Genomic DNA, 14,435 nt, shown 5'->3' on the forward strand with positions numbered 1-14,435 from the left:
TCATCTCTTGTGGCTTCTGCATTTCAAATTAGCCAAAGAAATAAGCAGGAAACTGAAGCTTATTTTTTTCAACCCGAAGAAGTACTTACAAATGTCCTTACCAATGATCGACTTTCTCTGCTGGAATCCGCCACAATTACTTTGGTTGTTGTCTCTTCAGGAACATATCTGGGAAAGCACCATTTGGTTGAAAACTTAAATTTAAAACTTTCTTACTTATTTCATGGAAGGTTGTTTAATCGAGCAACTGTTCCACGATGTCTTGGTGATCCCATGTAACTATAAAATAAATAATAAATCACAATCTATACTTCCAGCAGAATCTGTAATTCTGGAATAGTGCAGTGGAAACGGGAAATTGGATTGAAAATACAGCAAACTCTGATAATTTTAACCAACCTGAAGAGCAAACCAACAGTATCAAATCTGTGACAAAAGGCTTACAAACGTGGTGCAGGATTCGAAAGGTCAGTTTTCAAACCGGCAGAGATAGGTAAAAATGAAATAAATTCTTTGTGTGCTGACATTAACTGCACAGTGCCGCTCGGCAGTGAGCGAAGTTAATGCAGCTGGAAGGCTTCTTGGAGAAAATTGTCTTCAAACTACAGTTGCACGTCGAGGCAGATAATGACAGTAGTACGAAAGACAATGTAACGAAGTAAGTCTGCCAAAATGGAGATAGTATCAGGCAGTAAACAATTCTAGTCGATTTCAGGCACAAAGTTCGGAGATCGGATTTCATTTAAAAACGCTGAAACGAACTGGAATATTTGCCGTGCAACATTTCTTCGCCTCTCAGTGGTGTCTGCGAATTTAGCCTTTCTCTGAATAACTTCAGAACTTATCGAAAAGATAGTAGCGTTGATTATTTTTCTAGACTTCTTTGAGACATGAAGGAAGCCAAGATTTTATTTGGTAAATTTGAAGGCAATATAGATATAGTTTGCCTAATTTCAGATAGCGAGGAAGAGGCGTACGGCAGCTGTACAGATCAGCTGCTTAAGTGTTGCCCTATAAAGACCAAATTTAATTTTAAACTTCAGGAGTGTAAGGCGATGGTGCACAAACCAATCTTTATCGAGGAATCGGAACTGTAAAGGATAAGCAGTTTGAAATGCGTGGCGGTCGACATCCTGTGGATTTATTCTTGGCAAAACTACAAAGAAGGCCTTACAGCGGCTAGATATCACTGGAGGCTTGAGAATTGGTCCTCCATCAAATACGCACAGTAATTTCTAGAGATTTTTGTGGACCATTATAACTGGTTGCGTCTGTGCCTGGTATGGTAGGGAACTGCACTGGAAGAAAGTAAAGAAAAAAAAAATTACCGCAGAATATTTTAAACGCAGCCAGCTGCACCATTGCATCAACACACAGAAGCATCTAGGATACTTGTAGAAGGCGGTACTTCGAATAAATGAGTCATTGAGTACTCCTCCCCAGTTACCTTCACCGAGGACTGCCGTCACGCTTAACTTTCAGGAATCTGCCGTCAGATTTCCGACAGACAAACAGCCCAAAACACTGCCTTAATATCTCTTCCTGCACATTTTGCAGGGACATTTTAATTATTTATTAAATATATACTTCTTGTAGTAATGCATCATTATTGTAATGCACTGCAATGCATTGCTGACGCAAAAGAACAAATTGCACGTCAGAATCTGAAGGAGACTCGTGAGATGTGCGCGTAATTTGATAATAAATTTTGTTTAAATTTGAAGTTTCAGTTCATCTGCTTTCCTCCGACAAATTTTGAGGCAGACTCCTTAAAACAAATTGCATCAGGATTAATTATTTTTACACTGTTGTCACACAGACCACTTCGTGGAACTGTTTTATGCTGGTGCATTCCGCCCAACCTATGTCATGCCATTTTTGTTGCTGTTGTTTAAATACAGGGGAGATTGAAAACTGATGAATTGCAATCTTGCCTGATTATGCAGTGGGAATGCATGAGTGAAACTCACTTTAGTGTCTATAATTTGCCTAATCTGCTATTTCAAAATATGCAAATACGAGTATGTGATTAGTGGATTGACCACGATCACCTCATAGACTGGAGAAGCAATCTGCGAGTATATGAAAATTATGAGCTGAAGATCAGCCGTTTCTGATCACTACTTAGTGGGATCATGATGGGCTGTCTACTTTTGAAATGTTAGTGAAAACCTGCCATGAACCAACAATTGAAATTATTGGGAACAGATGATTCTGCTGGTTATACGGCTCTGAATCCACTATCTGTTTAATGCAGTGAATATAATAGTGGCGTCTGAACAATAGTAACGTACATATAAATTCGTGCTTCAGGGGAAATCTCGAACTTTTTGTAAGTTAAATTCTTGTCGAGTTTTGTAGAAAACATATTGGTGGACGTAAAGCTACTTTATGCATTTCTTTTTGCTTCCTATTTACCGGTGACTGTAATGCACTAATGGAAAAGAAATGCAAAAACATACATGCCCTCTTGCACCTTCCTTAGTTTTATATCGTGGAACAATTGCATGTAGCCACGTCAGATATTAGCTAAATAACAATGCTCAGACGAGGTGAAACATAAGTGACGTATGAGAGCAACGGCTACAACGGTCAATCCTGCATCGTTTGGTGACCATATATTGGGGCGGGAATAATAAAAACCCTCTCAGTAATGACTGGATTGGTGGAGGAGGCTTCTATTGAATGGAAGAATTTGACAAAAATCTGCTTGTTAACTGAGCCATGCAAAGTGAACTGAAATGATAAAAATTTAAGAGATTAATTAATATTCTGTCCAGATAAAGAACTGTATTTATTTCGCACAATGAGAAAAGGATAGGTCTTTAAAATTTACTTTTAGGATTGAAATGAAAAAAAATATATTTTCTTGTGGCTATTTTCCCAGTAACCAAAAAAGAGAAAATACAGCTTTGCAGTATAATGTACTTGAATGAAAATGAAAGATGCTTATTATATACTTCACGAAATTCAACAAAATGGAATGTACAGACAGTAGGGCAATTTGCCACTTGAAGATGAATTGTCGTATTCATCGAAAGGTGTCGTACTGTGTCTTCTGATCGTAGCTCAAAATTTTCAATTGAACCACAGAATACAGATGCGACAATTTTAGGACAAATGAGATGACGAGTTACTAAATCTGAATATGCAAGCAACATTCAAATGAGAAAGTAATAACAATTATCGTGCATATCCAATAAGTAGATATTGGTGGATAAGTGCTGTAATTTCTTTCAAAATGTTCAATAGTCTTGATAGGTTAGAACGTGTATATTAATTTATTTAGTGTCTCTTACTGTGAGTGTTGCAAAAAACAAGTACAATGATTCCGACAATCAAGACGCATGGTATCAACCCTGCTTAGAATTAAGTGACCTAATTTCAGAGACCGAACGTTAATCATATTGACAATTGTACAGTTCTTTGGCCTGTAGTAGTAGTCAATCGAAATGTATTGCGAATTTTTTCGTATTTGTACGTGAACGAATGAATACTGTCGGTAAACGCAATGGATAGTGACTCAGAGTACCGCTATTTGCATATACACAGCGTCCATTTATATCGGAAACAATCTGACGCTGGTGTTTAAATAGGTAGTACACTCGCAAAAATAAGCGGGATTGAACACAACAATCCAGTAAAGTGCGATTGATTCCTTGACTGAAATCAAAAGCCACATGATTGTTTCTGAGTGATTTCACTAAATGATAGCTTCTTCACATTTTGAAGTATAATGTTGATTGGATATGTGCGATTCTTATGGCAAAGTTTTGCCCTCTCTATACTAAAAGTCCCATTAAAATGATTCATGCATCCGTACTGATCATTACGTCAGCTTCCGATGTGAAATTATGAATATTCTGAGAAATTAAGTAACACATAGGAATCACTGAAAATGAAGTGGCTTCGTTGAAAGTTACAGCCATTGATGATCAAAAACATCCATTGCAAATGCCAAGTGCATACGTCACTGGTACAAGATGTCGCTGTGACATGTTATGAAAGCATGGGACTAAACCTTTAGAATTCATTTAGCAATAACATTAACCTTGAATTGTTCGCCCTCTACTGAGCTTTCGAGGGAACTGTGAAAGTGGGTTTTTGTTCGAGATATTTGAGTTTTTTTATCACTGTGTGCTCATCGCGCAGAGGTACGTGGCTGAGTCAGAGATTATGGGGTTCTTAATGGAGAGTTCGGAATATTTTTTACTGTTATCATAGGAAGCAGACAATCGGTCGGTTGCATCTTCATTTCGGTTTATCATCCTTCCGATGATCCGAATCAAATATTGCGGTCGCTGTCTGGGGCGCTGCCTGTACCAGAAAACATTCGAGGATGCATAATCTGTTTTTAAAGTACAGTTTAGGGTAACATTCCCTCCTTCTTCGATTACCATTGCATCCACTGACTGGTCTACGGAATCTTGAAGGCTCCACTCTAACAGTAAATTAAAAAAAATAAAACAAAAGAACATAAGCTCTACTTCGAACAACATGGTCACGTAAATAGAAAATAAAACGTGTTCACAGAAAAATTAGGCAGGTCTGGAATATTACAGTGAAGGAACATTTTACCTAGAAGAAACACAACAATGAGGAGCGGCGTGAGACTGGTCTTCATAATCACTCTGTTTAACACTGTACTTCTGCAACCACAGAGTGGAGACACATTGCCAGAGTATATATACACATACCCTTGAACAAACCGACCAATCACATCATGCAACGCAGGTGCTGATCTGTAAAGTCACAATAGGTCAATGCGTTCAGACGTAGTGCAATAAATGATATTTTGCGAGTCCGATCGTAGAAGTGTGTAACAAACGAGTCAAGCACTTTACGTGCTAATATTTAACACCGCATGGCCACGCATAGGCGAAGGATTGCGGGGCAGCCAGCATTCTCGTGGAGAACACTGTCAATTAATTCCGCTTGCTAATCGAGGCAGAGTAAACGGGAGTGTAAGGAAATGTGAGTACAGCAAATGATGCAATGGCACTCTTTATTATTACCTGATCTGGATTTAAGGCGGAATTCAGAGACGGCAGAATTGATCTTAAATGCTGGAGTGAGCACGTTGCGCATTGCACGATACTTCGACGTGTTCACAAGCAAACGATGAAAGTAGCATTTTTCTGAATAACCTTCCAATTAATTAGGTGTATGGAAGTAGTGATTATTTGTGTATAGGCTGTTCTGACGTGAAGGAAGCACTGAGTTCATGCTACATCACCCGGAGCAAAGAAAATATATTTCACCAGATGGCAGTAAAAATTAAGAAATTCCTTCACTTGGATTCTTCATTTTTCGGTTTTCGCAAGTTTCCTCGCCAGCTGTGTGTTCACAAAGTTTCCGTCTTTTATATTTGACATGTGAAATGAAAATAATCAATTTACGTCAGTAATTGCAGACAAATAATAGTCTCGCTTTTGATGCGGCACTTTTCATTCGTATACCTGGGCTGAAAACTTTCGATGATTAAGCTGATCAATATAAAGGAACAATGCATATACTGAAATAGTAATGACACGATATGGAACAATGCCTCCTTTCCAGAATGTTGAGATTAATCAGCAAATTTGTCGCCTAAATTCAATGAATTTCTCAGGCACCAATTTTCCGAGTTAGATACTCAGAAATAGTCAAATAAAACCAGATCAACCTTTTTTTGCGATTTTTCAGCAGGATATGTTGTAGTACCATCGAATTGGACGTTTTCCGCATGTTTTGATTAATGATTTCCAAGTCGCAGAGATCAGGAAGACATTTGGGACACTGGAATGCGAGGTCTTGGTCTTGGATTGCTGGGTGTGTCGCTCAATATCGGCAAGAGATGAGAGATTTTTACTTAACATAAAACCTCGAAGTATTGGAGGTAAATAAACTACTCATTAAGAGAGGGGTTGTGGAAAAATGCAAATCAAGTATATTGAACCCAATCCTAGATTGTACAACGACCAGGTAACACCTAAACGGATGTTGTTTTCAAATTGTGACGTCATCGGAATCAAAGACTTGGAAATTGCATTCCACCTCGCCGTATTTTACAATAACTCATATGTCATCATACTCTGATTCAGAAACTATTTACTTTAATTTCAAAGAAATTTTCGAATGAGGGCCGATCTCGTACTGTGCACATGGTTTGAGAAATTAACAGTCTTCGAAGTGAACGTGGTCAATCTGTCTTTGTAAAGTGACAAAAGGTATGTTGGGCAGGAGGCTCTTTATGATGAATTCTACTAATTCTCTGTGTTTGACGCTTTCCACATCTTCAAATAGGGCCGCGTACTAGGGCACTACATGTCTTTGTTCAATACAACACTTTCAAAGTTACATACCTCGTCCTGAATTTCTCAAATGAAAGACAACTTGAAACAAACATCCATATGATCACACAGCATCTGTGCAGTGCCAAGAAGTCTTCATTCTATTCGTCATATACCTGACATTCTGTTCCAATGTATTAAAACCCAGTGTAATATGCGGAACAAGTGACCACAATGCAACGGAGATCCCTGTATTAATAACAGTTGTTAGGGAACTCTTCAGATTAAGGAGAGGATTAAACAATAATCCAATTTTAATCTAAATTAATCAGACTTTTTGAGAATATTTTCACAACAATATTTATTGGTGTCGCTCTTACTATGACTCCTATGGACTATGTAGGTGCAACTTTAATAGACAGGGTTTGCAGTGTTCTCGCATGTGTGTAAGAGAACGCCGATCTAAACACCGAGGAAAATGGTAGTCAATGAAAGCAGGATCGCTGTAAGATTAACCTTTTACTGTTCACTCTTCCTCATTAACGTATGGTGAAAACACTTGATAAAACAATACAAGATTTGTACAGTATTTCTTTCCTTCTTGATATCACATTTATAACGTAAATACTTGCAAAAGTAAAACTACAGCAACTACATTACATTAAAATGCAGCATACAGTCAGAATCCACCTACGCCCTTGACTGCTTTAAATACACTTCAACACAAACTATCTGCATCTCTTTAACTAACGAAAACATACGCCTTATCAACCGTCATTACTTTTACCAGAATCAGCGTTATCATTTTAATACAACATATCGATTATCTCATGAACTTACGGCGTTGCTTCCCTATGTTTCTAGTGCTTAGAAAGACAACTTTTCTCGCGCTGATCCTGCACATGTGAGCCCCCTCCTTCCCGTTTCTCCAAACGGTTATTTCCCACAAGACTCGGCGAAACCGGATGTGACATCATCGCATGCCGCGATATATCACAGACAACGAATTTACTTTAAACAATCCTAACTTTAACTGGAATGCTAACAAACGACTTACTAAAGCGAAAATATTATAAACTAAATAACTCCCATAAAGGCAACGCAGGGTTCACAAGACGTTTCAAATAGGGAATTAATTCAGGCAAATCTGGAAAATGAAAAATAAAGGATTTTGTACAGTAAGTACCTAAGTGCCTCGTGATTCTTTCTTGTTCTGCATTGACGAAGCATTCGATCCCAAGAAATTACAAAAACATGAAAATATATTTAATATATTGGTAAAATTGAAGAGCGTTATTAATAGCTCATCTATTATTAGCTATGCAAACAAGCAAGCCGGAAAGGAAAAAAAATAAGTTTGTATCAGGAAATGAGAGCGTCTCAAAGGAAATAAGGTCTTATTGGGAATTCAGCTGATTCCAGAAGTGAATCATTTTCCTCAATTTAGAATGAATTGTTTAATTTTGATCTAACTGCTGCAAGCTTAGATTTCTTTCTCTGCTGTTTTTTTTTTAATTGCAATGTCTACCAATCAAACGAAAATATCTTCAATCTGAATCTGAGATAAATGTTAAGACAGCCGGACGGTATTGATCTACCGAGTAGAACATGCTCCTTTTTCTCTAGACGTCAAAAAAGGAGCCTCTTTGAGTTATAAACTGTAGCCACCGTTTATGGTTTTATACTCAAAAGCTACCTCATTGCTTGTATAAATGAGACATAAATACATAATTATCATATAATTAATAAATAGTCAACACTCCTAATGAATAAGTAACATAAATTGATAAATATATAAACACATAAAAATGTTAAGAAAATAACTAAACAAATTGATTTCTCTCAGTAAATAAATTATGACACAAGCAAGCAAGTATATAGTTCTGGAGATAAAGAGAAAAGGATAAATAACCAACGAGACTAAAAATGAAATGGAGTTTAAAACTTCTGAGCTGATACAGTGTCTCATGATGACACTGCAAAAACGTGTCTACTACCATGGGAGAGTGCGATTATTCAGGAACATTCCAAAACGATTGTTAACTCGACAGTTACTCTCACTTCCAGTCTGACAATCTTTGCGTTTCGAAAGCTTCTACTCTGATGGACATCACATTCCTTCCGAGTAATATCGTAGATAGAGTATTTTGTTTTCCATTACTGAAATGTTTAAAGTAATCCTTCAGAATACATGTTCTCATAGCATCTCTCTGTTCATGTTATGAAACTGATGCTCAACACTTAAGAAGAGCAAAAACAAATGCTAAATTTAAAAAGAAATTTGTAATCAAAACCCTGTCGCAAACTCAGTTGTTGACTGCTGTTGACGGATTTACCACGGTTGCCTTGGAGTGTCGCTGTGTGCAAAGCAAGAATCGGACAACTATGGTGCAATCCATTTCTGCTTCTGACCATGCTTACCCTCCTGCATCTTCACTGTGAACACTCGGTAGAAATTAATCTGAATACGTCAAAATAAAGGATGTATCATCGGATATGTTGCTACTGTAATTTGTTGTCATGTTTTCAAATGAGAATTATTAACCAATCGGTACAGTAATGACGGAGCTCCCGAGATGCATTGTAATCCATTTGAAGAACTCGGCAAAAATATAAATTGCGTGGGCGTTTAGATGAATTTATCTGTTATCCGTTACCGTTGAATAAATTGCTTTAGAATAGAAATTCATCCCGACTTCGCACCTAATATTTAATTTGTAGATATGTCCATTCTTATTTATTTACTTATTTTGTTTGTTTGATTACTTGTTTATTTCCTGAGATACAGTGAGGAATTTGCCCTTTTTGCACTTCGAGTTACGCAGCCCGGCAATCACCAAATAAAATCCGAGCTTAATCACTTTATAGTTTATAATTGTAAATCAGCAGTCCAAAGACGACCAAAAGTTGGGCAGTTGGAGGAACAAAGAGTAAACGACGTAAATCCCAGGTTGTTGGTGGAGAAAATGCAAAACCCTTTACAAGTAGTTGTGCGGATTGAAGATATAAGTTATAATATATGTTATAAGTACAGTAGAACTTTGTACTAACCGGTATGCTTTTGTGCGGTTGCTTGACCTCTGACTCGTTTTAAGAAATGTTATATACCCCTTTGGTAACTTGTGACCCTCTTATAGCCAGGGCGTAGTTGGGTATCTGGTGAGCAGGAAGTGATCGTCTTCTGATGGTGGGGTGATGTAATTACGCGTCTGTGTGAGGTCACATGATGTAATTTTCCCGGCAGTCAGAGGTCATATAATGGCCTTTTCCAACAGGTATAAAATGGGGATGCCTTGCTGTGAAGTCGGAGTTTATTAACTAATCCGTTATGCAGCATATTCTGCTTATGATGCAGTTTTGTTTTAAAGTTGTGTTTTACTTTCTATCTTAAGTCTCAATGTTTATTGCCGGCAGTTTCGCCACAATGCTGCCAGTTTTAGTCCAGTCAGAGAGTGAAGAATTTACTGAAGTCGAGAAAACCCAAAGGACTGAGAAAAATTGGTGACATCGGCGGTATACTGCAGGATCGACCTTGTTGAATCCTCGTTCCAAGGAAATGGTATCCTGCAACGGAAATAACCCCTATATTATTTAAGGCAGAAAGGTTTGGGGCAGCGTGATTCATCAATGAAAATTTCAGTTCTTTAACCAGTCTTTTACTTCTTTCGTCATAAATCCTTCGGGGAAGGGATATTTCGGCTGCGATGAGCAGCCGCGTCACGTCGTCGACGAAATCGTTACTTCAGGAAAGTCTCTCCATTTGGACTTCTGCATTTACCATTTTTCAGAACTGTGTTCGCAATTACCGCTTTATGAGCTGTTCGAATTCCCGTATAGACATTACCTTCCTGTTAAGTTACTCCTTTGTTTATTTTTATTTGTTATTGAGATGATGTTACATAACTGTTTCTTTGTTTATAAAAAAAGTCTCAATTCTATCTTTATTATTGCCGTAAAATTACAGAAATAATTGGCAACTGTAATCTTTCACAAAAGTTTTGCAGTTTGTCCTCATCAATCTCTCAGCATCTATTTTGGAGGTTTACGCCGATTTCCTGTTTGTCGCCTTTACAATAGCTTTTACCAGCTTCTGGATATTTCTCCTACTGTATAAGTTATCGCGGCAAAAACAGACTGCAGCTTGTTCGTCATTGGGAATCGAAACCATGTCCCCCTGAGCTAACGATCCCAAAATGATCCTAAAGTAAAGAATAAAAAATAAACAGCTCCTGGTGGCTTTGTGCCGCCTTTTATTCCGTTGGGGTTGACGATATGGATATTTTTTTATTAAACATGGATTTAACAAGTGGACTATTCAATGGATATATATCAAGCTTTACTTCAACAGCAGCAATCATGGGCATGAACCGCTCAGTTTTGCACCAAAACTTGTACACAAAATTTACCGTTAAACAACTTGTGTATTGATAAGGATACGCCGTATAAGTTGTGTGCTCATCTTATGTAGAATGAACCAAATACATTGATGTATATCAAATTAGGTAATTTGAAGGCATCAGGGCAAGAAATTCTGCAAGTTTAAGAAAATAATCAGAAATAGCTTCCGTTGGTTGCGGGTGATTTCTGTTCACAGGTCTATTATACATAATAGTCGTCATTTGAACCTCATTCTTTGTGTACTGAAAAACATTCGTCTGAACGACTAACTCCGTCATCATTTGGAGCTGCTGCCTTTCAAATTAGCCAATGAAATAAGCAGAAAACTAAAGCTCAGTTTTGAATCCGAAGAAGTATTTCGAAATCAGCCAGTCGTTGAAAGCGAGTCGATCAATTAATGATATCCAAAATAACTCTGAGGAAGTGACCAACAAAAGTCTGCAGCTTGGAACTTCTTTCCACACATATACCCGCTTGACAACGTAAACCAGAATTACTGCCGAAATTTTTGTTTGACTACACAGCGAGCAGAACTAAGAGACTAATACTATAAACAAGAATGAAATTCTCAGAAACGTACGGAATGTCTCCGTTAAGTGTTGTATTATCATAATGAGACGTCCCATCTATCGTTTTTTGTTCACCATAAAGTCTTCGCTATAATCGGGGATATGGTGGCTTCTGTTGATATCGTACATATTTAGCTGTCCCGGTTGCTCTCCTCCCATACTGCATCTTATTACACTAGACAACATGTATAAAACTTCACATTTTCCGGATAGCTACAAAAACTTGATTACAGCAATTTCTTTCTGAAGGACAGTTCATTTGAATCAGCAGCAAAGGTGTTAATTTTGTCATCTCTGTTAGGCACCATTTTTGCCTGCATTGTGTAGCTATTGATCTGTCTCAGATAGAGGCGGTAACCAGCTAGCGATGGCCCCATTATTTGAGCACCCTCTCTTCGTTCCTTGGATTCTGCGTGTAGTATTGGATGTTCGTGAAGGACTACTGTAAACTGAGTCGATCTATAAATTCGCTTATCTGCGATTACCCTCCGTCGGGGACACAATTGACGATGGAGGAAGTTCTGTACTGTTACGAAGTCCAGCTGGAGGCGCGGGTGAGGAGGAAAGGGCGGGGGAATTTTTGATGCAGATACTCCAGCTGTTAGCGAACAGCAGGCAGATGAAGAAGGTAACGCCGACAGTATTTAAGCACACCATCGACGCATCCCAGATCTTCCTAGAGTTATTTCATAAGTCAGATGACAGGATTGTGTCGCTTAAATGTTCCCAGACCTATGCCGGCTTTTAGATTATACGTATGCTTTCCTGTAAGCACTTGGCTTCTGTGTTAAACCTCTCCTCACCAGCTGAAATTCCCAGGCACCCGCCACTCAAACATAAATGTCCTGCACGTAAAGTCATAGAAAAAGGGTCCTTCTTTCCATCTACTCCTTGCTGAGCCATTTAAACTGCCTGCTCCCATCAACCTTCACCTGGTCCATAGCTTCCACACCCATCTGATCCGTACATTTATCCAAACTCAAACGTTGGAATCGATCTCGCATTCACCATCTGTGCTGTCAGGACATTCCACACTCTCACCACGCTCTAAAGAGGTTTTCATGTTCCCGTTAAATATTTCATCTTGCAGTCTTAGCCCATGATCTCTAATTGCTATCCCACCCAAACTAGCTGGAAAAAGCCTGCTTGCATTTACCTTGTCTATACCCCTATTAATTCTGTACACCTCCATCAAATCTCCCATCAATCTTCTCCGTTTGAAAGAATACAGTTCTGACCTATTTATTCTTACCTTATTACTCAGGTCCTCCAGACCCAGCAACATCCTTGTAAATGTTCTCTGCACTCGTTCAACCTTATTTACATCTTTCTTGTAGGTAGTCGACCAAAACTGCACACAGTTCTCCAAATTAGGCCTCAGCATCCCATCTCCGCTCCTCAATACTGTGATTTTGGAAGGCATATGTAAAAAAAAAAACTCCCTTTACGACTTTATTTACAGTGCCTATAAACAATTATTTACTCCCCTTGAAAGTTTTCATGTTTTTTTGTTTTACAACATTGAAACACAGTGGATTCAATATGCATATTTGACAATAATCACCAGACGAAGTCTCTTTTGCATGCACACGAATCCATTCTCGGCACATTCCTGTATTTGTCTACAATCCTCTTTAACAACCACTGACGTATCTACCGCCACCATCATCCTTGACATCCTATTCCAAACATCTACCGCTCTGCGTTTTAAAAAACAAAAACTTCAATCATCAATCACCTTAAAACTTTAACTTCGTAGCTTGAAGCTAAATTCTCTAGTGTTTGATACATTTGAGGACGTCTGTTGGTCAGGGTCAGCCATGGGTGTTCTATCTTAACTGTCCAACAATTGCAAGAGTAAGCCTTCGGCACGGACTCGAAGGGCCGTGATGGCCGGTTTCCGTGCAGTAATTGTTGTATGGTTATATGACAAGAGGAGGGGATAGTACTTATTATCGTAGACATTCGGAGGCTCCTGAAGCGAGCTGGGATACGAAGTATGATGAGGCAAGACAAGTGGTGCATGTTGAAGCAGAGGCTGCCATGGATCCTACAGGTAGTAAGTAGGTCTGTGGGGTCATGAGGAGGCTGATCCCGCAGTAGCAAAAATGGTTACACCGCCGTCCCCTTCCTGAATGGAATACGGACTCGAAGGATGACGAAATAACGGTCTGATAGATGCTTCCATTTGATATGAAAGAAGAAATAAGAATCTTTGAAAATATCCTGCACAATATAAGCCCATCGGCTTACAAAGCTGTGCCGAACATGCACTTACCCATGATTTACTTTACCTGCTGGCATCTACAACAATTACTTCGGTTGTTGTCTGTTCAGGAACACATCTGGGAGAGCACCAGTTGGTTGAAAATTTAAATTCAAAACTCGCTTACTTTTTTCATGGAAGGTTGTTTAATCGAGTAACTGTTCACGATGCCCTGATGATCTCAGTGTAACTATAAAAGAAATAATAAATCACAACTTACATTTCCAACAGAATCTGTAATTCTGGAATCGTGCAGTGGAAACGGGATGTCGGTTTGAAAATACAGCAAAATCTGATCATTTTAGCCAACCTCAAGTTCAATTCTCAAACGGCAAAGTTTTGGTAAAAATCATGTAAAGTCTTTGTATGCCAACATTAACTGTACAGTGCCGCTAGGCGGTGTGTGTAGTTAATGTAGCTGGAGGGCTTCTTGGAGAAAACTGTCTTCAAACTAAGTTTCCACGTCGAGGCAGATTATGACAGTAGTATGAAAGGCAAAGTAACGAAGTAAGAGTACCAAAATGGAAATAGTATCAGGCAGTAAACATTGCTAGTCGATTTCAGACAGAAAATAGGGGGATCAGATTTCATATAAAAACGCTGAAACGAACTAGAATATCTGTCGCACAACATTTCTTCATCTGTCTGTGGTGTCTGCGAATTGAGCCTTTCTCTGAATAACTTCAGAACTTATCGAAAAGATTATTTGTGTAGACTTCTTTTAGACATGAAGGAAGCCAAGATTTTATTTGGTCCAATTGCTTGCAGTGGCACTGGGTATTTGCACACAGTCCTTACTGCGCAATCGATGGGAGGTGCGTTTGCAGTTTGTCCTGCTATCGTGCACACCACTGAAAATGCTAAAATTTATATTGTCTATCTTCTTCTCAGATATTTGCCAGATTGCACTTGCACAAGATGATGTGATTT

This window comes from Hypanus sabinus, chromosome 26 (genome assembly GCF_030144855.1).
Source record: "Hypanus sabinus isolate sHypSab1 chromosome 26, sHypSab1.hap1, whole genome shotgun sequence".
Lineage (NCBI taxonomy): Eukaryota > Metazoa > Chordata > Chondrichthyes > Myliobatiformes > Dasyatidae > Hypanus > Hypanus sabinus.